The sequence below is a fragment of the Lepisma saccharinum genome, chromosome 4 (genome assembly GCF_977018435.1).
Source record: "Lepisma saccharinum chromosome 4, izLepSacc3.1, whole genome shotgun sequence".
In the NCBI taxonomy this organism is placed as follows: Eukaryota; Metazoa; Arthropoda; class Insecta; order Zygentoma; family Lepismatidae; genus Lepisma; species Lepisma saccharinum.
Window position 1 is genome coordinate 82,063,563 of NC_139232.1, and position 25,307 is coordinate 82,088,869.

The 25,307-nt window shown below is 36.7% G+C and overlaps 1 long non-coding RNA gene across 1 annotated transcript in view; it reads left to right on the plus strand.

Annotated features, from left to right (window-relative positions):
* The window catches only part of LOC145987238 (uncharacterized), a 48,384-nt gene that overhangs the window by 12,281 nt on the left and 10,796 nt on the right, over window positions 1–25,307 (plus strand). Inside the window, exon 2 of the long non-coding RNA XR_014441635.1 lies at window positions 8,399–8,486. This is a non-coding gene — a long non-coding RNA (uncharacterized LOC145987238). The remainder of the gene's footprint in view (window positions 1–8,398; window positions 8,487–25,307) is intronic.

Sequence of the window (25,307 nt, forward strand, 5' to 3'; positions counted from 1 at the left end):
CTGCACTTCACGATATCGTTTGATATTGGTACATCAAGAGAAATCCTCGTTATGCACTCTTTTCATGTGTGCGAATTAGTTTTCTCATTTTGTGTCTTTGCTTAGCATTCTTATCATGGAACGTGAAAAAAAATCATCAAAAGGAAACCATTGAGTACACGTCATAAATTGTACATATTTATCATTCATTGTAGCAACTTGATATCAACATTGAAATGTAAGAGTAATATTTTCGGAAGTCACCAAAATGTCAACTTTTAGTTCACCCTGGAAACAACGTTTTGTAGCAAACGAGCGAGATTCTGACATCTAGATGAATTTCCGGAATAATTCGTGTGAATTTATATTATTCTCATTGTACGTAATTTTCCTACACTTTCGGGCAAATAGTAAATACGAGGGCTTAAGATTCAGTGACATTCTTGTCCAGGTCGAAACTCGTGTCCGGAACATTCGGTAGAGAGGGATCATGTGTTGATCACTAAACGTACTCAGTCACCGAAATGGCTCAAGAATATTCATCTGCCGGTGATTTTTGTTTCTTTTCAGCCTCCTTTTTATAACGAACTTGATTTGCAATAGCGCTAGTTCACTTTATTTCTAATAAATAAATTGTAATTACGTACATTACAGTCTGCCTTTTTCTAAACGAGGCAGCAAACACATCATGCTTACATTTGTTCGTTCGTGGATTTCCCCTATATCACGTATCCCTTGCAATTGTTGATATTGCATGATATACGAAACACTCCGTGGTGATGTGGTTAGCACATCTCGCTACGGCGCAAGGTGTCTCGGGTTTAAATCCTGGTGTAGACATTTATGTCATTTCTTATTTCATCATATCATCCTCATCTTCGCGATTAGCCAAAGGTGGCAGAAAAGGGAATTAAAATAAACCAAATCAATCAATCAATTATGGAGATATTTTAGAATGAGTAATCTTGAATTTCAGTCTGCCCATTATTTGTTTTGGTCAGTTTATAAATACTGTGAATCCTTCTTACAACATCGCAAATATCATTAATGTTTTGGATTTTGCTCAAGCAAGACTCCCAAGTTGTTGTTTTTAAGTCGTCTCTCTTAACGAGGAACGCTAGTGGCAACCCTGCCACGCGCCCCTGCTAGTTATGTCAGAGCAAGCATTTGCTGTGTTGGGTTGCATACGTACAGGATAGAGTTTAAGCGCTTATAGCACAGAAACTAAGCGCTTTCGAGCTAAACTGTATAGGGAAAAGTTACTTGTTTTTTATGATATCTACCAGCTACCAAGCGTTGTTGAAAGAGTTTTGCGACACCCTGTATACATAAAATACGTACATACTAAAAAATGGAGCATATCGAAAGCTACGAGCTACAGTCGTTCCCTTCGAACCGTAGGACCTTTGCCAATTTGAATCAGCCCAACACAGAGATTGAGGTTGATCTTGACGTAGGGGATGGCTTTATACACCCCCACAGAGCAGACCTCTATATCGTTTGATGTTGTAAAGCTCGATGGCACAGAGTATCCAAAGAAAAAAAGGTAAAGTGTTCCCCTGTGCATAGCACCACGCCATGAAGGCGTATAGGGGGTGTGAAGGTAACGCCCCACACTTTCTTGATCCGGTCGTGAGTGGGGGTGATGTGATCAGCATCACGCCCCTGACCGCCTTTACCCCCCAGGGTTTCCCCCAGGTACCCATGGTATTCGACGCTGGGTGGGCGCCGGGGCCGCTTCCACCGTTAGAAAGGTTCCCGGATTTGAACCGGCCGGGGATCGAACCCGGGACCTTGAGCATGGTAGTCAGACGCGTTACCGACTGAGCCACCGCGGCCACAGAGTATCCGGTTAACTCAAATATAAGACTGGTAGACAATTTCGTACCGCATCTGTTTTCTCAAATCGAGATCCGAAAGCATGGTGTTGTTATAAACATCCGGGTATTACCTCTACAGCTTTGGCCACACTGAATTTATCCAAGACCGAGGCCTCGTACTACAAAATTTTGGTGGATTTGAGGCTGGCGATAAAATATTAACCAAGAGCCACACTGTACTGTTCCCTATGCGCCTGTTGCCAGGATTCTTCTCAGATTACAAAGACATTATGTGGAGGGGTGGTTTAAGAATCACATTTCGAAGAGCCGCCAATGATAATAATGCTTTGATGAGGTACAGTTCATTAAACTCTACTGGGGCGGCTCTGCCTAATACCTTACCTGCCGAAGGCTAGTGTCTTATTCAGACTATGGAGCTAAGAATCCCGGTTGTTGAATACGAAGCCAGTTATGCTCTTATATACAAAGCAGATATACTAAAAAAAATCCAAAGGTGCCTTTACAATTTTATACATATCAATGTGTAGAGAAACCTACCACTGGTAGCTATTATGAATTCGATGCTACGAATTCATTTTCTAGTATACAATATGACATGCCAGATTTTGTGATGGTGCTGTTTCAGACTGGTCGAGACAACAACCAGCAACAAAATTCAAGTAAGTTCGATAACTGCAATATAAAGAACATATATCTTAAAAACGGCAGAAACGAGGTGTTTCCTAGAGAAAATTATAATTTAGACATGCCCAAGGATGATTTTCTTTAATTATACGAGGCCTACACAGCATACAAAAGAGTCACTACTGGCAATACCGACATGTATTACTCACCCGATGAATTCAAAGCACAGAGACCAATGTTTGTCATCAACACCTCAAAACGCTAGCAGGTTGTAGTTAATGACAGGACAAACAATAAAATAATCTGTGAATTCCATGATACACCACCTGCCGACACCATACGCAGTGTTATTCTTATAGGTCAGAAATCATATGTTTATGATATAAGAAACGAAAGAGTCACAAATCAATTCTAGAAAGCCTCTGTATAATGCATTGTCTTAGTACTAGATATACAAGTTGAGCGTGGTGCCCAATTAAAATATTCGGGTTAACATATTAATACTCTGAACTGACTGTCAAGTATTTAAGCACACTTGACAGAATATTATAAAGCAATAAACTCATATGAGCATCTTGGCCTAGTTTTAAGTGTAGCCAAAACAATGCCAAGAGGGGCATATTTTTTACGATCCTATGGACAACAATCGGACAGATGCAGCTTTTGTACTAGTAGCCAAATCAATCTGAAGGGGGGTCATACTTTTCACTGGAAATCCCCGAGGACTTATTTACTAAATTCTTGGATTCGACAGAGTAGCACACTGTAGGCAATAAGCTTATATAAGCATCTTGACCTAGTTTTAAGTGTAGCCAAAACCAATCTGAGGGGGTCATACTTTTGTGTTCCAGTAATATCGTATTTTATACCACTAATTGGGCCTCCCCGCCCAACCCTGTGGCCGAGTGGTTAGCACATCGCGATGCGACGCCAAGGGTCCCGGGTTCGAATCCCGGTCGGGCTTGGTTGTTTGTGAATGTCCATTCATCTATTTCATCATTTCATCACTCATCCCCATCTTCGTAAATTAGCCAAGAGGCACAAAACGCGAAGTAAAATAAACTAAATCAACAACAACAACAAATTGGGCCTCCCCGAATGGCGCAGTGGTAGCGTCGTCGCCAAGGGGTTCCTGTTTCGATACCCGGGGAAAGGAGAAACATAAGTTATAAATTCTATATATTGTGGAAAGGAAAAAGGTCTTGTTTTATGAGAAAGTCCACTAAAGTCAAAATTAAAACAATGTTTCAGTGTCAGCTCTTTGTTCAGTTATGTGGCATAGTATGCATTGATTTACGTCCAATGATGTCGCAACGAAGGAAAAGGGAGGCGGAGAGGGAGAGGGTATTTTCTAGGGTATCACATTTTATATTATAAGTCTTAGTCTAATCTAGGGTCTAGAAACATGATGTAGCTACAATAGAATTCAGAAAGTACTAATAAAATAAACTTTTGGCATTGTATTTACTGTGATAATTCTCTCCATAAAGAGCGGAATTTTTATATTGAGTTTGAACCAAAACAAGTTTGGTTTAAGTAAAGGGGAAATGTAATGATTCATTAACATCAAGATTTCGATTAATATAATTTGAGTTATGACGACATCAATAACTAACTTTCAAACTTTCACCTTATCGACATTCAAATGAATGGCCCTTTTTTAAAAATACAATTTTATGTCGATGCTGATCACATCACCCCCACTCACGACCGGATCAAGAAAGTGTGGGGCGTTACCCCCACACCCCCTATACGCCTTCATGGCGTGGTGCTAAGCACAGGGGAACACTTTACCTTTTTTTTATGTCTGTGTAATGAACACGTTGCAACAATACATTTACTTTTACAGAAAACAGATTCAATGCATAAGGTGCCAACTCAACTGTACAAAAGATACAACCTAATTAGTGATCCTTTAATGACTCATGGTTTATTATTCCATGAAAGATTCTTGACTTCTTACCATTCCTAATGTTTCGTGACGAATTTCAACACACTTCATTGTGTGTAAAGGTCACAGTTTCCTCATTTCAATTACATCACCTCTTACGTTATAGTGTTACAAATTTAGAAATCAGTATTCCACTGTTATCAAAATAAAAGCTGTATTTAAGTCATTCAATATTAATGGAACTATTTATCATTACTGTTGTTTATTCCTTGGAAAAATGGTTAGACACAAGAGTTGCATTTGATGCGGTTTTATCCAATATATATAAAGCCCCAATCCCACCACTCACTCACTCACTGACATAAATGTTCTCCATGAAGGAAGCCCCGGAGGCGAAAAACGCCCGATTACGACCCCCCATGAAATCGTCCCAAAAGTCCAAGAAAATTCAAAAATCGCTCAATCGGCCCTTCCTTAAGGGTGAAAATGCCCTTTTTTCACGTCCTTAGCAACCGTTGCCACGGGCATTTCTTTTGCACACATTGTTTCCTTCAATACTTAATTGTCTAGTTACATTATATTTCTCACAGATCAATAGCACACAGATGAATGAACTCATGGTTTTGAAAAGGTGCCTGAAACAAGGGTGACATCTACATGATAAGGAGTTTCAGCCCAGATACAATTACGTATATATTGTTATACTAAATGCGTAAATATCTACATCGTGCTTGTTTTAACTAAATATTTAGGAGGTATAATGACATGCAATTCCTTAGAGCTTGCCGTGCCTGTTGTTGTCCATGGAAACGGACGTTGCTAGGGAACTTAAAGAAAGTTTATTTTCACCCCGAAAACTACTGTAAGGGAATTTTGCTAGACTTTTCGAATTTCAAAATACGAGCATCAGAATTTTATTACAGAGGCAAGGTAGGAATTTGAGTGGAATGACGGAAAACAGTTATTATCCAATTACGTTCAAAAATGTGAAAATAACAAAATACGTAAATATTGCATTTTCAATTTAGTCGCTATTCAATTCGTTTATGCAAAACATCCAACTACTTATCTTGAAACGGTTATTACTTAATCAGGTCATTATTAACAAAATAGACAATAATAGTTTGAATATTTGTACCTTATTATAGCCCATACACACATAAAGTTACTTTCTAAACTTTTCAAATTAGCGAACTTGTACACATGTTCCCCATCATCCAATACAACACCATCTAAAACATGATTGTGATCACAACGTGGCCGAAGGTCACGCATGCGAGCGTACAAGACGTGGCAAAAGGCCACGTCGACAGTACGCGAGTCTTAATATATAAAAATGGATGTATATGTGTATGTATGTTTGTTCCAGCATAACTCTCGAACGCCTGGAGGGATTTCAACCAAACTTGGAACACGTATCACTTGAAATCTCGAAAGAAATACTGTTTGGGTAAAACACCACTGGCACCCCCGGTGGTGATGGTGGGGAGGGGTGACATGTAAAAATAATCGAAAACGACCGATATTAGTGTTTAACCACAGTTTTTGGGTTCGCTAAGATGAATAGTGACACTCTAAACTATAGGGCCAGTCCCGATTAGCCTTAGTGTGCATAAAGTGAAGTTAAGATACCAACTCATCTTAATATATAAAAATGGATGTATATGTGTATGTATGTTTGTTCCAGCATAACTCTCGAACGCCTGGAGGGATTTCAACCAAACTGGAACACGTATCACTTGAAATCTCGAAAGAAATACTGTTTGGGTAAAACACCACTGGCAACCCCGGTGGTGATGGTGGGGAGGGGTGACATGTAAAAATAATCGAAAACGACCGATATTAGTGTTTAACCACAGTTTTTGGGTTCGCTAAGATGAATAGTGACACTCTAAACTATAGGGCCAGTCCCGATTAGCCTTAGTGTGCATAAAGTGAAGTTAAGATACCAACTCAATCAATCAATATATAGGATTCATAACTTGAATAAGTATAACTAAGTATAATATCTAGGGTTAACAGATCGCTGTAAGGGAATTAAAGGACATGCTGTCTCAAAATGTAGGACATTAAGTCAAAATGTTGGACACAAAACATTCTTAATAAATAATACATATTTCTATAGAACACGTTAGAAAGTAATTGAAAAATGACACTTTTGGATTTTTTAAAAAATGAATTCTTAATGAATTTTTAAATGCAAAATTTCAAAACTTGCAATCATACTTGCGCCTCTTATTACATGATTTAAGTGGTACTTCTCAAAGGAGACAATTTTTAACAAAATTTCAGGTTTAGTCAAACTATATTTATGTTAGAGTGGACAGTCAAACTCTCTGAAATTATAAGGACCAGTATCAAACAAACATTTTTGCAGACTTTATGAAAAAAATAATTTGTCTCGTGAGTCTATTGTGTTGATGGTAATGAAAGTACTCTCTCAACATTTGAGTTATGACTTGTAATGGCAAACAAAGCAATTACCGTGATTTAAAATGGTTCGAAAAGTTTCATCTTGGGTAGTTTTTAGTTCAATAACAGGGTGACTATCAAAATAACTCATCCAGAATTCTTAACTTTTTTTAGAATTTTTTAGACCTTTTTTACGTCTTTCTTAACGTTTATTTATTCGACCCCTACTTAGGTAAAGTTGGAAATTAGTAATTAAGAAAATCAATATTTATTTAATGAAAACCCCAAACAAAGGGCCAGTTAATATGAAAACTGAAGCTGAATTTAAGAAGAGAATCAGATCTGCTTTCTCGTATTAATACATCCTGAGCTGTGTTTGGCAGACGAGCGAGGCTTTGGCGTCTGGACTCATAGCCAGTATAATCTTATGTAAGGCTTGTGTCGGTCGTCCCTATATGTTTGTGACTGTCCCTTCATCCATCCTATCTTACCACCATTCATTCTCATCTTCGCGATTAGACAAAGGGACAGAAAAAAGTGAAATAAAATAAACTAAATCAACTAAATAATCATAATGATAGCAAAAATTCTTGACCTCAAGAATAATTTATTGCCTTTTTATCGACTTCTTGACCTGCTTGTTGATTTCTTTACTTTTTCTTGACCATCATGACTTTCTTGACTAGCAGACACCCTGCTTTACAATCAAATTATATTGAATATTGAATAAGAATGGGCAACACCTTGTTCCATCAATATAAACCCTAAGGCAAGAAATTCTGCTCAGGCATTGAGCAGTGACGTTATCAGAAAGTGGTCCCAAAACTTTGTTCATTAAGTTCTTTCGTTTTCCCGTTTGTATAATAGCAGGACAAACGTTTTTCTATTTGGGCAATGACTGAATCAAAATAAATTTCACTATTCAGTTTGGAAGCGCAGTCCATAGACTTGTAACTTGCATGATTCTTTTATGTTATCTATTTTCCTAATTAATATTATATGACACTCAATATGTAGGACATTTATGGCATTTTTCAAATTCCTCCAGGACGCCGGACATAAGGCTAAAATATAGGACATGTCCGGAAAATACCAGTTGTCTGTTAACCCTAATAATATCTCAAAATTGTGTACAGTATATTTTACAAACAATTCAAACATTCGGAAATACTGACACTATATACCTACACACACACACACACACACACACATATATATATATATATATATATATATGTGTATATATATTTGTGTGTGTGTGTGTGTGTGTGTGTGTGTGTATGTGTGTTTTATATGTCAATTACGGTCATCTCTTAACTTTCTTTAAAATCTAAAACTAACACATTTTTATTCGTTTTTTTCATTAAAAAATACCTTTTTTCTTTGGAGCTTTATTTCATAGGCAATAATTCTCTTTGTAAGTAGATATATAGAAGTATAAAGCACATTTTAATAAATATTTTTTTGTGTTTTCCATTTTTATCGGCTTTCTGCCCTTTTGGGCTACTATTTATTATGGAAATAACTGATGGTTAGATAAATAAAGTGACACTCACAAAGAAATAGCGGTGCTTGGGTGGGGACATAACACGGAAGTTAAGAATCTTTATTTACCTCACGTCATTAATTTTGTTATTATTTAATATTTTAGACAATGACTAAATGGGCAGCAGTAGTTTTGGTGCTTCTCGTGTGTGGCGTTGGTGCACTAGCTTGGAATTCCCCGTTTCCTCCTGTTGGTAAGTTCGACATCTTTGAGGTTATGTCAACATACGTGTAAACCTGGAATATTTACAGGTTTCTGCGTTGGTACACAAGTTATTAGTGCTATCATGAAAAATTTATTCTTGGTGTAAACATAACAGAAGCTTATTGAAGAGAGGATATTAGACTTCAGCCAAGACCATCTTGAAGTTCAGGCTGCAGCACTCAGTCAACACGTCATCATCTGTAGGCGATCATCTGAACGGTCGTGTAATCCCATTGTCATATTTTTATTATAGACAATTAAGGTATATTTATTTCTTTTATGATGTTAAATTTTGACATTTACCCTCCCGACGAAAATAGTAGAATATTGAATATTTACACTAAAATTTTCATTCAGGAAGACACTATGGCCATAACAAAAATTCCTACAATAGCACAAAGAAAGATTTGAAAACCGTTAGAAACTTCCTGGCGAAAAAATTTAAACATTGTATTTTTTTGAAAAATATTATCCGGAATATTTGTCAGCTACAGTAAAACTCGTTACAGCTTTTGTATGAACCTTTGTATGTACAAATCAATGGATTAAATCAAAATCCCGAATGTTAGGTAGACCGTAAACTTGCCAAGATACCTAATCAATTATATTTTCTTTAACTTTACCCAAAATTAATCAACCAGATAATGCAGATATTCTGTGTAGCTATACAACCTTAATACAAAAACTTAATTTCTATAACCTCTCAGCAAATGTGAAAGAAATTGGTACAAGGGCAATGTTACATTTATGTGAATAAAGAATAAATACTAAATTTCGACCCTTTTGACTTTATTGAACGATATATATAATAAACAAATTGAATATTTTCATTGTCGTTAGAAGGATGTGTGTCAAAGTTTCAACATTTATATTGAAAAAAAAAACACTAACTAACTAACTCTTTAGCCTTCTTAAACCCGAAGGTTCATGGCTGCAGCAACACAGGCCTTCCATCTTTCCCCATCTTGAGCAAGATCTATATACTCTTTTCCATCCCTACCGATTTCCCTTAGGTCCATCTCAACGTTGTCCGCCCATCTTCGTCTTGTCCTTCCTACAGGTCTCTTACCATCAGGTTTTCCAACAAGAATCCTGTAAACTAGGGTTTATCGTAGATAAGAAAACGAAGAATGGTATAATAGACTTCACACCAATAAATGAGAGAATATGCACCACGAGGGTCAAAGGGAGACTGTTTAACATCACAGCAATCTGTGTTTATGCACCAACTGAAGAGACTGATGATGAGATCAAAGATGAGTTTTATGATAAATTGGAGTACGTATACGATACAGCACCACAACATGATGTAAAATTAATAATTGGAGATGTAAATGCAAAAAAATAGGAAAAGAAGACATTTTCAGAAAAACAATTGGCAAAGAAAGTTTACATAATGAAAGTAACGATAATGGACTACGTATAATAGACTTTGCCGTAAGTAAAAGAATGGTGTTTAAAAGTACTTAGCTACAAAGAAAGAACATAAAGAAGGAAACCTGGATTTCACCAGATGGGGAGACAAAAAAACAGATAGATCATGTGATAATAGATGACAGACACTCATCAGATATAACAGATATCAGCAGCTGCAGAGGAGCAGACTGTGGATGGGACCACTTTCTAGTCAGAATCAAATATAGACAAAGAATTGCCTGTTATAGAAATAGTAAAGGAAAGAAACAAGAAAAATACGATACAACGAAGGTAAAAAAAGATAAAAGGTACAGAGTAAGATATAAATAGACATTAAAGAAGAGATTGGAAGAGAAGGAAGAGGAATGGCAAGATTCTGAAATAGAGGGAAAATGGAAAGCAATAAGAGACAGCATTCAACAAGCTGAAGAAAAGGTACTGGGTAAGAAGAAACCAACGAGATGAAACGAATGGTGGGATGAAGAGTGTGATAAAGCTATAAAAGAAAGAAATGACGCAAGGTTAAAGACTATAAACAGAAAGACAAAAGGAAATAGAGAAGTGTTCAAAGAGAAAAGAAGAGTGGCCGATAAATTGTAAAGAAGAAAGAAAAGAGAGTACGACAAGCAAAAATTAATAGAGATAGAAACGACATGGAAAGTTAAGGAAAAGAGAGATTACGTCTTGAAACTGAAAGAAGAGAAGAAAGGATTCCAACCCAGAGTCGCATTTTGCAAAGATAAGGAGGGTAATCTGATAGGAGATAAGGAAGGTATATTGAACAGATGGGCAGAGTACTTTAGTGAACTTTTGAATGGAGATAAGAATGAACAAGAGAAGGAGAATGAGGATATGGGAGATAGAGTGGAAGAAAGACCCTTGAGGATGGAAGAGGAAGGTGAAACTGACATGGAAATGGAAGAGACTAACAAAGATTTGATTAAGCCCCCTTCAAGACAAGAGGTTAAAGAAGCAATTAGAGAACTAGCAAACAATAAAGCCCGAGGTGACGATAATATAAATGCAGAATTATTGAAGGCAGGAGGGAACATTATAGTGGATAAATTGGAAGAGCTATAAAAACAAATATGGGAAAAGAAAGAATACCACAACAATGGGGAAGAGGAATTATATGTCCAATACATAAAAGTAAAGACAAAACCGTATGTGAAAACTTTAGAGATATCGCACTCCTCAATATGGCATATAAAGCATTTGCTAAGATACTAGTCAGGAGACTTACACCACTAGCTGAAAAGATGATTGGAGAATACCAATGTGGTTTTAGGAGAAAAAGGTCAACTACAGATCAAATTTACTCAATCAGAATGATAATGGAAAAATGCTATGAATATAATATAGACCTGCATCATCTTTTCATAGACTTCAGGCAGGCATATGACAGCGTCAAGAGAAACAGACTCCTAAAAATCATGAAAGAAATGAAAATACCAACGAAATTAGTTAAATTAACAGGAATGACATTAAGCAATACAACAAGTAAAGTAAAGATTGAAGGGGAACTTTCAAGAGAATTTCAAATAGAGAGAGGAGTAAGACAAGGAGATGTCATGTCAAACCTGTTATTCAATATAGCATTGGAAAAGGCAATTAGGCATTTAAGTATAAATCCAGGAGGTACAATCTGTAACAGAATGAGTCAGTGCCTAGCTTATGCAGATGATATTGATCTTATATCACGAAACAAAACAGAACTAAATAACGAATTTAAAAAAATAGAAGAGAATGCAGAGAATATAGGATTACAAGTCAATGTACAAAAGACTAAATACATGCTCACATCAAGAAAAGAGTCCACAGCTAATTAAAGAACGAAAAAGGTAGGAGACAAAGAATTTGAAAAATGTGATAACTTTAAATACCTAGGATCGATAATAAATAAAATAAACAATGTATCTCAGGAAATTAAGGCAAGAATAGTTGCAGACAATAGATGTTCACTCGGACTCAAGAAAGTTTTCTCCTCCAAAGACATAAGCAGAAAAAACAAGATTAATATAAACAAAACAATTGTACTCCCAGTAGTGACATATGAGTCAGAAACTTTGACGTTAGTGGAAAAGGACGAAGAGTTACTAAGAAGATGGGTGCGGAAGATTTTGAGAAGAATTTTTGGGCCAGTGAGAGAGGAGGAGTTTTGGAGTATGAGAACAAACGTGGAAATACAAGAACTATATAATAATTCAGATATTGTAACAGACATTAAGTGTGGACGAATTAGATGGCTGGGACATGTATGGCGAATGGAAAATGGTAGAGTGCCAAAGAAGGTGTTAACAGGAGGACCAGGTGGACGAAGAAGAAAAGGAAGACCTAGAAAAAGATGGCTCGATGATGTAGAGGGAGACCTGAGAAGACTGGGAGTCCGGAGATGGAGGAGGAAGGCGATTCATCGAGACGACTGGAGGCTCGTCGTGAAGGAGGCCAAGCCCCTGCAAGGGCTGTAGCGCCAAGGAGTAAGTAAGTAAGTAAGTATCCTGTAAACTCCTCTTTCCTCTCCCATTCGTGCCACATGGCCTGCCCACCTAAGACTTCTTGATTTAATTATTCTAATAATATCTGGACATGAATACAAATTATGTAGTTCTAAATTATGTAACCTTCTCCACTCACCTGTCTCCTCATCCCTTTTAGGTACAAAGATTTTACTAAGGATTTTATTTTCAAATACTCTCAATTTATGTTCCTCTTTCAATGTAAGGGACCAAGTTTCAAATCCATATAATACTACAGGCAAAATTACTGTTTTGTATATTTTAACTTTTAGTTTCTTAAATATAAGACGAGAAGACAAAAGTTTATGAAGAGAGAAGTAACATGAATTTCCTGAATTAAGCCTACTTTTTATTTCCTCTTAAATATAATTTTCACTTGTTAATATTACTCCTAAGTATTTGAATTTGGAAAGTTGTTCAAACAAGTTGTTATCAATAATTAGAATTTGATTATTAAATAACACTTGGTTTCGGCCTGTAAACATATATTTAGTTTTCTCTTTGTTAACTTCCAAACCTATCTCTTTAGCAGTTTTGAAAAATATTTTAGCATTATTCTTAATTGTATTCACATCATCCCCGAGTAAGTCTACATCATCTGCATATGCTAACAACTGAGTCACACCATTTAATTTTAGTCCTTCTTTAGTTTCTTTTACCTTCCTAACAGCATATTCTAAGGCAAAATTAAAGAGCAATGGAGATAATGCATCTTCTTGTTTTAACCCATCATGAATTGTAAATTTGTCAGACATATTAATACCCACACGACTTTTACTTTCTGTTTCACTGGTGCATATTTTTATCATACTAACAAGCTTCTTAGGTATTCCAAACTCTACTAATATATTATATAATTTATCTTTTTTCACCGAATCATATCACTTTTTTTCAAGTGTTTATGCTTTTTTTTTTAAAAAAAAATATTAATATTTTGATCTTAGCGTTCATTTGGAAAATAAACATTTGTAATATTTCCTTACACTGTGTTTACACTCTGTTAATAAAATCGTGAAGAATGTTAGTGAATTATGAAATATTAACACTGATTTAATAATCAAAATTACGAACATCGAAGCTTCACAAACACAAAAAATAGAATAACAGTTCACATGAAACAATTTTATAAAATGTATTACACTTGTAATTCATATTAACATAGCTAGGTAATAGGAAGCTTTCTGTGTGAAAACATTTGTGTTTGAAACATAAGTAATATATTCTTGGATAATTTTACACACGAATATTTCATCAAAGTTCTCGTTACACATCGTACCCTTGTATTTGAATTCATAACATATTCGTATTTTCCATTAGCCTTCGATTAGTCTAAAGAAGCATAAAAGCGGAGTAAAATAAGAATGCAAGTTTTCTTTCATTAAGCATACTTTGAAACTGAAAATTTGTGTAAATTATATGAATATTTTATCGAATGCTTGCATAACAGTTACACTAACAAACTGCTTTGGTAGATATGACCGTAATATTTTAAACGTTGACTAAATCTTGAAACAAATTAGGCTCGGGTACCCTTTTCTGCACCCTCGATTTTTCGCACATTTCAAATATTCTCGTTACAAAATTTAGTACTTCATAATAAACGATGTTTCTAAATAGCGCGGAAAGTAATTTTTTAGATCTACGTGCTAAGAAACTTACGTTTTTTATGAAATGAAAATTCCTTGCGGAATGTGGAAAACCGGCGCCTACCCAGCGTCGAATAACATGGGTACCTGGGGGAAACCCTGGGGGGTAAAGGCGGTCAGGGGCGTGTTGCTGATCACATCACCCCCACTCACGACCGGATCAAGAAAGTGTGGGCGTTACCCTCACACCCCCTATACGCCTTCATGGCGTGGTGCTATGCACAGGGGAACACTTTTATGTGGAAAACAGTGAAAAATAGCGTTGGGGGCAGGTGACTTCGGCCAATTTCAAACATGCCTTTAAAAGGGACTCTATAGATACAGGCGGGGCCGCGGTAGCGCTAGGGGGTGGTAAGTCAATTACCCCAGGGGCGGAGCCGGGAACCGGTGGGATATTTTGACTCAACAATTGCAAACGACAAAAACGCCACTTTAAACGGCTGTACAGTCGTAAATACTTCTCTCCGCGCTCCCATGTTTTTTTTATTCACAAATAACCTTCATAATGAAAGAAAAAAAATCAAAATTCGAGGGTGTAGAATAGGGTACCTGACCACAAATTATTTTGCAATCATAAGCAACAACGCATCTTAACGTTGTAATTCAGATTTAGATAAATTATTTGATATTTCTAAGAAACTTGTTGACAAGAGATTAAAATTGACCAAATCTAAGAGTATACTCGTATTAGATGCCTATTCCGGACACATGAAATCTTTACATCATGAACTATTTCTGTTATTTATTTATGAGTATGAAACCTTTGTTACTTAACTTGCATTTTTTCGTAGGAATGACATGGAAATGCCCAACACATTTCTTATTTTCAGTAACATCTTGAAGAAATGTGAACTTTACTCTTACCTTTTTCATCATAATTGCCCCTGCAATTGAGCACACAACACTTATACACCATACCTTTTGTACATTTAAACATATTTACACGTCATGTAAACTTAAATAGTTTATAAATTTGGATTACAATTCCACATTCACTAAGAAGGTCCAACATTGATTCTAAAGAAGCAAATCAAACATGGCGGCTTTCTCGCCTCCAGTTGCTGACGCTTAGTCACGTGACCAGAGCAAGCCATCAGGCTTTCAGATTGAGAAGGTAATGCTTCAGTGCCGACATGTCATAGCATTGGAAAGCGTGTTCAGTTTTCACAAAGAACACATTCATATACGATATAAATGGGCGAAAGTGACTTAAATTTCGAACGTTTTCTGACTTGCTTTTCACAACATATTTGGATAATATGCCTCACACAGAAATCAAAGATATTACAAAGATGCTTGTGAAATATTATCGTCAGTCAATATCAAATTAGGTTCTGTCTATGTTATCATGTAGGCATGAATTATGTTTATTCATTCCTGACGACCTTTTCTAATTTTATAATGCTCTTCTTAGTACAAATATATATTACATATCAAATCATTGTATCACTTCCTATCATAGGTAAGGTTGTTCACGGAAAGCGTGGCCGAGATTACTATTCGAAAAGACCAAGCAAGTAGCTATTGTATTTCACCACATAATCGTCACAATAGTGATCTATCTGATTGACTTGACTTTTTCCTGGAAATTTCCATGCATTGTTTATATTGAAATATAGTTGCTAAATCCAAAATATTTAATTTGGCTTATTTCATTAATTATTAATATTTCTTTTCTAGGAATTGTGTGAGTTCCAGTTATTGCTTCATTTGCCTTCTCCTTCAAAGTTTTGCATTTAAATCGTACAAGAGAATAGTTATCACAGCATCATTTCTTGGTGTTTTGTCCCATGATGTAAAGCATCTCCATTACAATTACATCGGAGTCTTTCGTAGTACCCGTGTATTGTATTGATTTGTATTTGATTGTAGAGTAAATATCCACAATAATTTTGTATTAAGTTACCTCTTTTGGGATTTATTTGGTCTCTTGACTTCACCAGCTTATATTGCACCGCTATTCTAGAAAACGCACCTCCTTAACGTATAGTCTGTTTAATTTTTCGATGCTGCTAATTCCTATGAATAAAGAAAATGTCTTGTTAGCGGTGAAAACCCTGGGTCGTCTTAACTGCTGACGACGCTGGTGATGACGAAACGAGAGACCCTGGTTAGGTGTAGGAAAAAAACTTCTCCCTTCCAAGTTTCCGTAAAGATCCTCAAACAGAGATGTCTTCAACTGAGTAAACAACTAGTTGGCGGGTCAGTAGGGGTGGAGAGCACAAGAGTAAAAACCCAGCATGCGAAATTTGTTTGCATGTTTGCGAGTTTGTTGCGGCATTCAACTGTTTGTGCGTTGCTAAGGCGATAATTTAGCTATTAGCTCATCTGGTTTTTCACAATTCATAATTAATACACTTAACTTAGCTTTCAAATTTTGACATGTATCAATTCTTAGGTGATTTACAAGCTTTTCTTCTTGCAGCATCGCATTTCTTGAGACAACATTTAGATTGCTTCTATTCTCAGATGTTGCATGAGATTATATCCTGATTTCCTTCAGGCTCTTTTTAGTTGATTCTTCGCAGTGATGAAAATTTTACTACATAAGGTTGATGGCATTGTGCCTAACTCCACATCATGGAGAACTTACATTTTTTTAGATTTATTTCTGTTAGCTGTCTGTCTTCGCTATACCAGGAGAGTGCTCTCTTGTTTTTTTCGTTATTGTTTTCTTTCCTTACTTACCTCTCCTCCCTGAAGGCTGCAAGCACAGTGCTTGATGAATGGCGGCACTTATTCGCCATTGACGTTCAAGCGATTTCTGAAATTAAAGATCAACTATCCTTACCATGCAATGTTAGCTGCACATTATACAGTTTGTAGTGCCTCTGACTATACTTACTCTATCAATACATTTCTAGAAAGAAAGTCTCCTCTCGTCTTCAGGTGAACGAACCGATAGATCTATGATTTTGCTGCCAATTCGGTGCGCTCATAAATTTCTGGTACATTTATGCTTCTACTTCATATTCTTTCCTAGCAGTACAGTCCATAACAGACCCTGGCCTCCTTCAGAATCTTCTGCCATTCATTTCTATTCACAACCTTCCTTCTCAAACTCTTAATTCCCGGCACACTTAGGTCCTCTTCCACCGAATCAACCCACCTTACAGGTGGTCTTCCTATTTATCTTCTCCCATACATATTCGTAAATGTGATCTTCTTACACACCATGTTGTCCAGCATTCTGTATATATGCTCCAACCACCTTAGCCGTGTTAGTTTATTTTCCTTCACAATTTATATATCCTGATAAAGCTGATATACTTCCATATTATATATTCTTCTCATAATCCATTTTCATATATCGGCCCTTAGATCCTTCTCAGAATCTTCGTTTCAAAGCTTCCGATCATTGACTCAGTCTTGTTGGTTATTATCCATAATTCTCATACATACATTAAAATAGGCCTTATTTACGTTTTGTAAAGTTTAACTTTTGTTTTTCTTCTGATGTACTGAGGCTTCATATGTTTTCCGAGTCCAAAATAGCTTGTATTTGACATACTTATCCTGTGTTTAATCTCCGTTATATATGCGCCAAGATATTTAAATTCCCGAACTCTCTCAAAAGAGAGCCCGTTAACTTCAAAAGTTGCAGTATTAGTAGGCGCTATAGTTATTTCCAAAATAATTTGTTTTAGCTGCATTTACTGTGAGCCCCGTTTTTTCTTGCCGCAGGGAGAAGGTTAGCTACAGCTTCACGTAATGCTCTTATTGTTCTGGCTATCAGTACGATATCATCTGCATTTGCCATAATTTGCACTGATATGTTTGTACTCTACAACGTACTTTTTAAGGGTCTCTTCTATTAAGTTTATTAGCTTCTGTGGGATGTCAAATTCCCTCATGGCTTCGATTAACTCTGTCTTTTTGGGTTATCATATCCAGATTTAAAGTCTATGTAAAGGTGATATGTATTTATTCCAAATTCTCTTGTCTTGGCACTGTCTCATTTTATGTATGTGATCTGAGGTTGATTTTCCCTCTCTACAGCCACATTGGTAGTAATCTATTATTCTATTTAGATTTTGGGGAAAGTCTTCGAAACAGAATATTAGAAAAAAATTGTACCCAGTGTTAAGTTTGCTTTTGCATGCGTCCAATGAAATCTTTTCCTTAAAGTTTCATTATCTCAGCTGTTTTTTTTTCAGATCCTGGCCCTTTGTTCAGCTTTGCAATGGCACTGCTAAGTTCTTCAAGGCTAGGCCCAACCTTTCTCCCGTTCATTCATTTGTAGTTTCGCGGCATTCTAATTTTCTTCCCTATCCTGTTTCTGTCCTTGCTCTCTTTCATTGTCATTCTGGTTCTTGTCATTCAATAGTTCATTATAATGTTCCTGTCATTTGGTTAAAATTTCCTGGCCATTCCTTATCCTTACATACGAGAGTATATCCTCCCTCCTGTTTGTAATCCTACTCTCATTTCATTGACATTTCTATAGAATCGTCTACTTTCTCGTTTTGCATGAAATCCTTCCACTTGCCTCATCTTATTTTCCCCATACTCCTTCTTCTTCCTTTTATGTATTTTCTTTTATTTCTTCCTCAATTCCTTATATAGTTCTAACTTTGTTTTTGTAAAGTAGCTGTGTATCATATTTCGATAAGCTTATTTTTTCTGCCTGGTTATCTCCCTACACTCCCCATCAAACCATTCACTAGAGTTTTGTTTCTTCATTTCCCCTATTTCTTCATCAGCTACCTTTTGCTATTATGTATCTTATGTTGGTCCATCCCTCACTGCTACTACTATTCATAACACCCTTCAATTTCCTCAGCCTGTTAGCAATCTTTTGCTCATACCTTTTCCTTCCGTCCTTTTCCTTTAATGTCTCCCTTTTATACAAGATACTCGGTTCTTAACCTTAGGAATAACCAGGTAGTGGTCTCTATCCACATTAGCTCCCCTAAAACTACATACTACATCTAAAATTTTAGATTTGTGTTTACTATCTAAATGTACAGGGGCTATCTAATAACTTGACCCAGCATCCGAAGTTCTCCATGTTGCTTTATGTATATCTCTATGAGGATAAAAGGTTCCTGCTATGCTTATTTGATGTCTATTTGCGAAATAAATCAGTTTTATTCCGTTATCATTACTCTCGTGATGCGTTCCAATCACTGGTCTAGCCCAGGTTTCCTGGCCTACCTTTGCATTAATATCTTCGAGGATTATTTTAATATAATATCGAGAGCAGGAATCATAGGCCCTCTCCAATTTATCATAGTAGGCATCCTTTTCATCCTCAGTTTTAAATCCGTTTGTGCGTGGGTTGTTATCAAGCTTTAGTTGTGAAATTTTCCTCTAACTCTTAAAATGCAGGTTCTGTCATCTATTGCCTTAAAATCCATTACAAGATTTATCAACTTCTTCTTTATTAAAATCCCTGTCCCAAATTCATGTCTTTCTTCACAGCTATAGTATATTAGTGTATCTCTTTGCTCCAACACATCCTTCCCAGTCCACCTTACTTCCTGTAATGCAAGAATATCAAGCTTGAATTACTGAAGTCTTCGATAAGGTTTCTTAAGGCCCCAGTTCTGTATAGGGATAATATGTTCCATGTTCCTAATCTCATAACCTTTTCCTTGCTTGTTCGTTTTAAATGTTTCAGTCCGACTCTCTGATTTGAAAGCTTCTCAACTGTTGGTGTTTTTACAAGGAGGAATGGTCTGTCCCACGCCAAAACCCCAAATTTGGGGAACAGGATTTTCCATTGGGGTTTACTCCCCTAGGGTAGCTGGCTTCGCTACGCCTTAGGAGTCCTTCCTAGTCTTAGTTTTCTGTCAGGATATTTATTTATTTATTTATTTATTAGACACTACAGGCAAATGCCCAGTTATTGTGTTTTGAGGTTAACTGAGTTCAGTTCACATACTTATTGACAAAACAAGTAATTAAGGATCGGAAAGAGAAAACAAAGACAATGAGAAAATAACTACGTATAAGACGGAACAGAATAATCATTACATAACAACAATATACAATACAAGTGTGGTATATCATAAAGTATACAACATATTTGGTTACCTATTATATACAGGGTTCACATAATATGTTTGCTTTTAGGTCTAAATAGATCAATGTCAGGGGTATTATTGGAGACTATATTGTACAACGCGCACATTCTCCTCATGGGATCCGTTTCAGTCATCCTGGTTCTACCGCGTGAAATTTGGAAGAGGTCATTTCTGGGTCTTAATTTTGAATATGGAACATAAAAGTTTATTTTTGCGAGAAGTGCGGAGGAGTCAATTTTTCCATTGACAAGTTTGGAAAGGAAGGTTAACTGGTGCATCTGTCTTATTTTTTCAAGGGACGGGACACTCAGTATGTTTGGTAAGATGTCACCCGAAGTGAATTTTAGATAAATGCCATCTAATTTATATACTAAATACCTTAAGAATTTATTTTGGAGTCTCTCTATTTTTCCGATTTCCTTTATAAATAACGGGTCCCAAACGACTGAGTCATATTCAAGTTTTGATCTGACAAATGTATAGTAAATTAGCAAGAACGTTTCTTTTTTCTTAAACTGGCTACCCATTCTTATCACAAACCCTAGGTTCCTGTGCGCTTCACTGAGGATGCGCGCAGTGTGTGTCTGGAAATTTAAAGCATTGTTAAATGTGACTCCAAGATCGTTACAGTATTCTCTCTTAGGATTTCTACGTCGGAAATGTTATACGAGTATTCGATGGGATGTGCTTATTTGATGGCGGCACTTCCTCGCCATTTCACAGTGTTGTCAGTGGGTTTATATGGGATTTTAATGAAGATGATCCTGCCACCGGCCAACCCCTCCAGACCCTGGTAACACTGACGCCTCTCTCCAGGACTGCTTACTTGGCTATGCCTTATTCGCAGCTAAGCCCCATATCTGATGACCTTTCGCTATCCGCCACCTGCGACCCGCCCAGTAGTTGAGGACCGCCCTGGGGTTCATTTATACTATCATTTGTAATATTTAAGGAAAAGTGATTATATTTGCTTGAATTCTACACTCGGATGTGAAGCCTTCTTTGATAATCCTTAGTTTGCAAATGGTTTCCTTGTTTAGTACTTTTGTGCTGTTCCACAGAATTCTATGTAGATTACATTTTGGTTGCTTAGCGTTGCTTTTCTGCTACTTTTGGCTAAATGTGATGAGGAGGATGAGTGATGATATGATAAACTTGATGAAGGAACACTCACAAAGAAGAACCAAATGAAGGGCGTGATTCGAACCCGGCACCTCTGGCGTCGTATCGCATTGTGACAACCACTCCGCCACGGAGATCAGCTGAATCCTTTGATTCACTCCATGTATGCGTGACTATTATCGAAATATTTACTTCATCTTTGTGTGTGTGTGTGTGTGTGTGTGTGTGTGTGTGTGTGTGTGTGTGTGTGTGTGTGTGTGTGTGTGTGGATGCTGTTTGTGCCCATCCATGCTCTTCTCCAGAGGGCGTAAGAATTATCCCATGTAAGTTTGGCCTACCGACACAAAGCTAAAGTTTCGTACACAGACAAAAGTTCCAAGTTCTACAATAATGGAATATTTAATATTTCGACATCAAAATCATCTCGGTAATTCCAAAAGAGGAAGTGTTTATTTTGTAATCTTGGAATAAACCTAGCTTTATTCTTACTTACTACTTACTGGTCGACGCTACAGTCCATGTAGGTCTTTGGCCTTCCTGACTACCTCTCTTCATTCATCTCGATCCCCTGCTTTTCTTCTCCATCCTTTAACTCCTAATCTTCTTACGTCCTCTTCCACGTTCTCTATCCATCTTTTCCTGGGCCTACCTCTTCTTCTTCTGCCTTCCGGTTTTCCATTGAATATTTTCTTGCCAACCCGTGCTTCTTCCATCCTCTGAAGATGCCCAGCCCATTGTATTCTATCCCGTTTGATCTTCACTACAAATATCTGGCTGATTAAATAATTCCTGTACTTCCATATTTGTTCTCATTCTCAATCCCTCTTTATCTCTTACCGCTCCAAATATCCTTCTCAGTATTTTCCTTTAACACCTTAACAACCAATCTTCCTCTCTTACCGACATGACCCAACTTTCTGAACCACACATTACTATGGGTCTTAATATTGTTGTATATATTTTAATTTTTGTGTTCCTACTAACGTTCTTAGATTTAAACATATTCTGCAAAGATAAATAGCATCGATTTCCACTTGTTATCCTTCCTGTATTTCTGTAGCTGTCTTGTTATCTGCTGTTATTATTGAGCCCAAATATTTAAAGGCTTCCACTCATTCATATTCTTTTCCATTTATTCTTATGTAAGGTTCTCGTCTGCGTCATACTTGATCTCCCATCTTCATAAATTTTGTTTTATTTGTGTTCACTTCCAGTCCTAGTTCTTGAGTTTTCTCTTCTAATACTTGATAACTCTCTTCCATAGCTTGCTTATTCCTTGCTATTAAAGGTACATCATCTGCATATGATACTATTTGTGTTAGTCTATTTAATATTGTTCCTCCGGGGTCGATTGGTAGTTGTCGGATTACTTTTTCTACTGCTAAATTAAATAGTATTGTAGAAAGTGAGTCTCCCTGTCTCAGTCCTTTCTCTACTTAAAACATGTTTGTCATTTCCTGCTCAACTCTGACTTTACATTCCGTTGCTTTCATTGTAATTTTTGTCAGTCTTATCAATTTCCTTGGGATTCCAAACTCTTCCATTATACTGTAGATATTATTTCTTTCCATGCTATCGTATGCTTTTTTAAAATCGACATATAGTTGGTGAAGTTCTTTGGTATACTCATAGAACTTCTCCAGTACTTGGCGCAGTAAAAATAGCTGGCCCATCATAGAGCGATTTTTTCTAAATCCTGCTTGGTAATCTCCCATGATTTTATCCATCCCAACTTCCAATCCTGTTGCTAAAATTTTACCAAATGCTTTATAAGTTCCATCCAGTAGTGTTATTCCGCGGTAGTTTTCACATTTAGCTATATCCCCTATCTTATGTATCGGGCATATTATTCCTATTGTAAAGTCTCTGGACATTTCTTCTTTTATCCAAACTTCTTCTATCACTTCATATATGGCCTTCTTCACTCCCTCTCCACCATATTTCAACAGCTCCGATTCTATGCCATCATCTCCTGGCGCTTTATTATTCTTTAGAGACTTTATTACATCTTTCACATCTTCAAAAGTTGGTATTATCTCTTCCTCCTCTTCCTCACTTATTTCTTTATATTCTTCATCACTTTTCTCCTCTTCTTTATCCTCCCCATTGGTTCCGTTAAGTAATTCACAGAAATACTCCTGCCATCTTTCCATCATCTTTCTTTTGTCTCCAATGAGGTACCCTTCTTTATCCTTGTAGAAAACTGCTCTGGGTTGGTATCCTTTCTTCAGATCTCTTGTTCTCTCATAAAACTTTCGTATCTCATTTCTATCTTTCATTTCATCCAACTCTTCTATTCTCTTTCTCTCAAATTGTCTTTTCTTGGCTCTACATGTTTTATCTGATTCTCTCCTCTTTTCTCTATATTCTTCCACTACTTGTCTTGTTCTAAATTAAAGCATCCTATTTCTGGCATCGTTTCTCTCCTGTATTAGTATTGAACATTCTTCATCAAACCACTGTTCTCTCTTCTTGTTTTGTTTCTTTCCCCATGTATCCTCTGCTACATTACCTATTACTGTTATTAATATTTCTCACTTACATTCTAGTTTTCCTTTTACCCATATCTCCTTTTTTGTTTCTAGTGCCTCCATGAGTTTTTCTTGGCATTCCTCTCTTACTCTGGCATTCCTGAGTTCCTCTACATTATGTTTCATGTTCCTACTTTCCTTTTTTGATCTTTTCACATCAATTTTCTGTCTATACTTGATTCTCACCAGATGGTGGTGTGTGTCTCCATCAGCACCTCTACAACTACTGATCTCTATAATATCTGTGGCATGTCTCCTGTCTATTATAACATGATCTATTTGGTTTTTCGTGGGGCCGTATGGAGACACCCAGGTCTCCTTTTTTGTCTTTTCGTGGGAGCCAAGTACTTTTAATTACCATTTCCTTACTGCTTGCAATGTCTATCAATCTCATTTCGTTATCATTGCTTACTTCATGCAGGCTTTCTCTCCCAATTATGCTTCCGTACATCTCTTATTTTTCTATTTTGGCGTTTAAGTCCCCTAGTATGATTTTTACATCGTGTCTTTGTACATGATTTACTTCTACTTCTAATTTTGAGTAAAAATCATCTTTCTCCTCATCCTCTGCTTCTTCTGTGGGGGCATATTCACAAAACATTGTGATATTGAAGAATCTTGCTCTAACACTGACTGAGCACATCCTATCATAAATTGCTGTAAAGTTAATAATACTTGGTTTGATAGACTTTTTGATTAGGAAACCTGTACCATTATTATCAGTTTCTCCTCCACTATACATCAGTATATTTTTTCCAGACGTTATCATTCCTTGTAGTTTCCAGCGTATTTCTTGTAACTCCATACTTTTCTATTTCTTCTCTTGTTTCTCTCAGCTTTCCTGGTCTCTTCAATGTTCTTACATTCCAGGTTGCGAGCATTTTCCTTCTCATTAGTCTTTTCTTTCGCCGGGTCGTCAATAATGTTCCATTTGTAACTGTGTATGGTGAATTATTAAGTCATGATTGATATTGTAAAAGGGGTCATGTTTGGATTGGGTCCGGCCTTTTGTTGGGCGCCAATTATGACGATTGTTGTCATAAAGCTTGTTCTTAGACATTAAGTTTAGCGAGTACATTAAATTGCTCACAGGTGGCAGCTGTATACGGTACGGCTGACTGAATTGCTCTTTGGTAACAAGATTACTCAATAGATGTCATCAGTTGACGGTTGACATCGTATTAGCATAATTAAGTTGTGTTTGGTGAGCTGCTTATAAATGTTATGTTAATTCAAGGATTATTAATGTCTAATTAAACTAACATATCTGAGAAATACGAACTTCATTAGAATTTCGAAATGCATCTGGACAAGAGCCAAGGAAAACGTTGAAGTTTGGGGAGAATTGAATCGTCTTCTATGAACTGGTAAAAGAACGGTTCGAAGAACTCATGGGTGTATATGAAAAACAATGGAGGTTTGGAGAACGGAATCGTGTCTCAGGAATCAGAGAGTGGGAACGGATTAAGGAGCTGGTCAGGAAGGAAGCATGGAGAATGGCGTTGAGATTTATCGAGCCTGAAGAAACCACGGTAATCGCAGTTATTCCT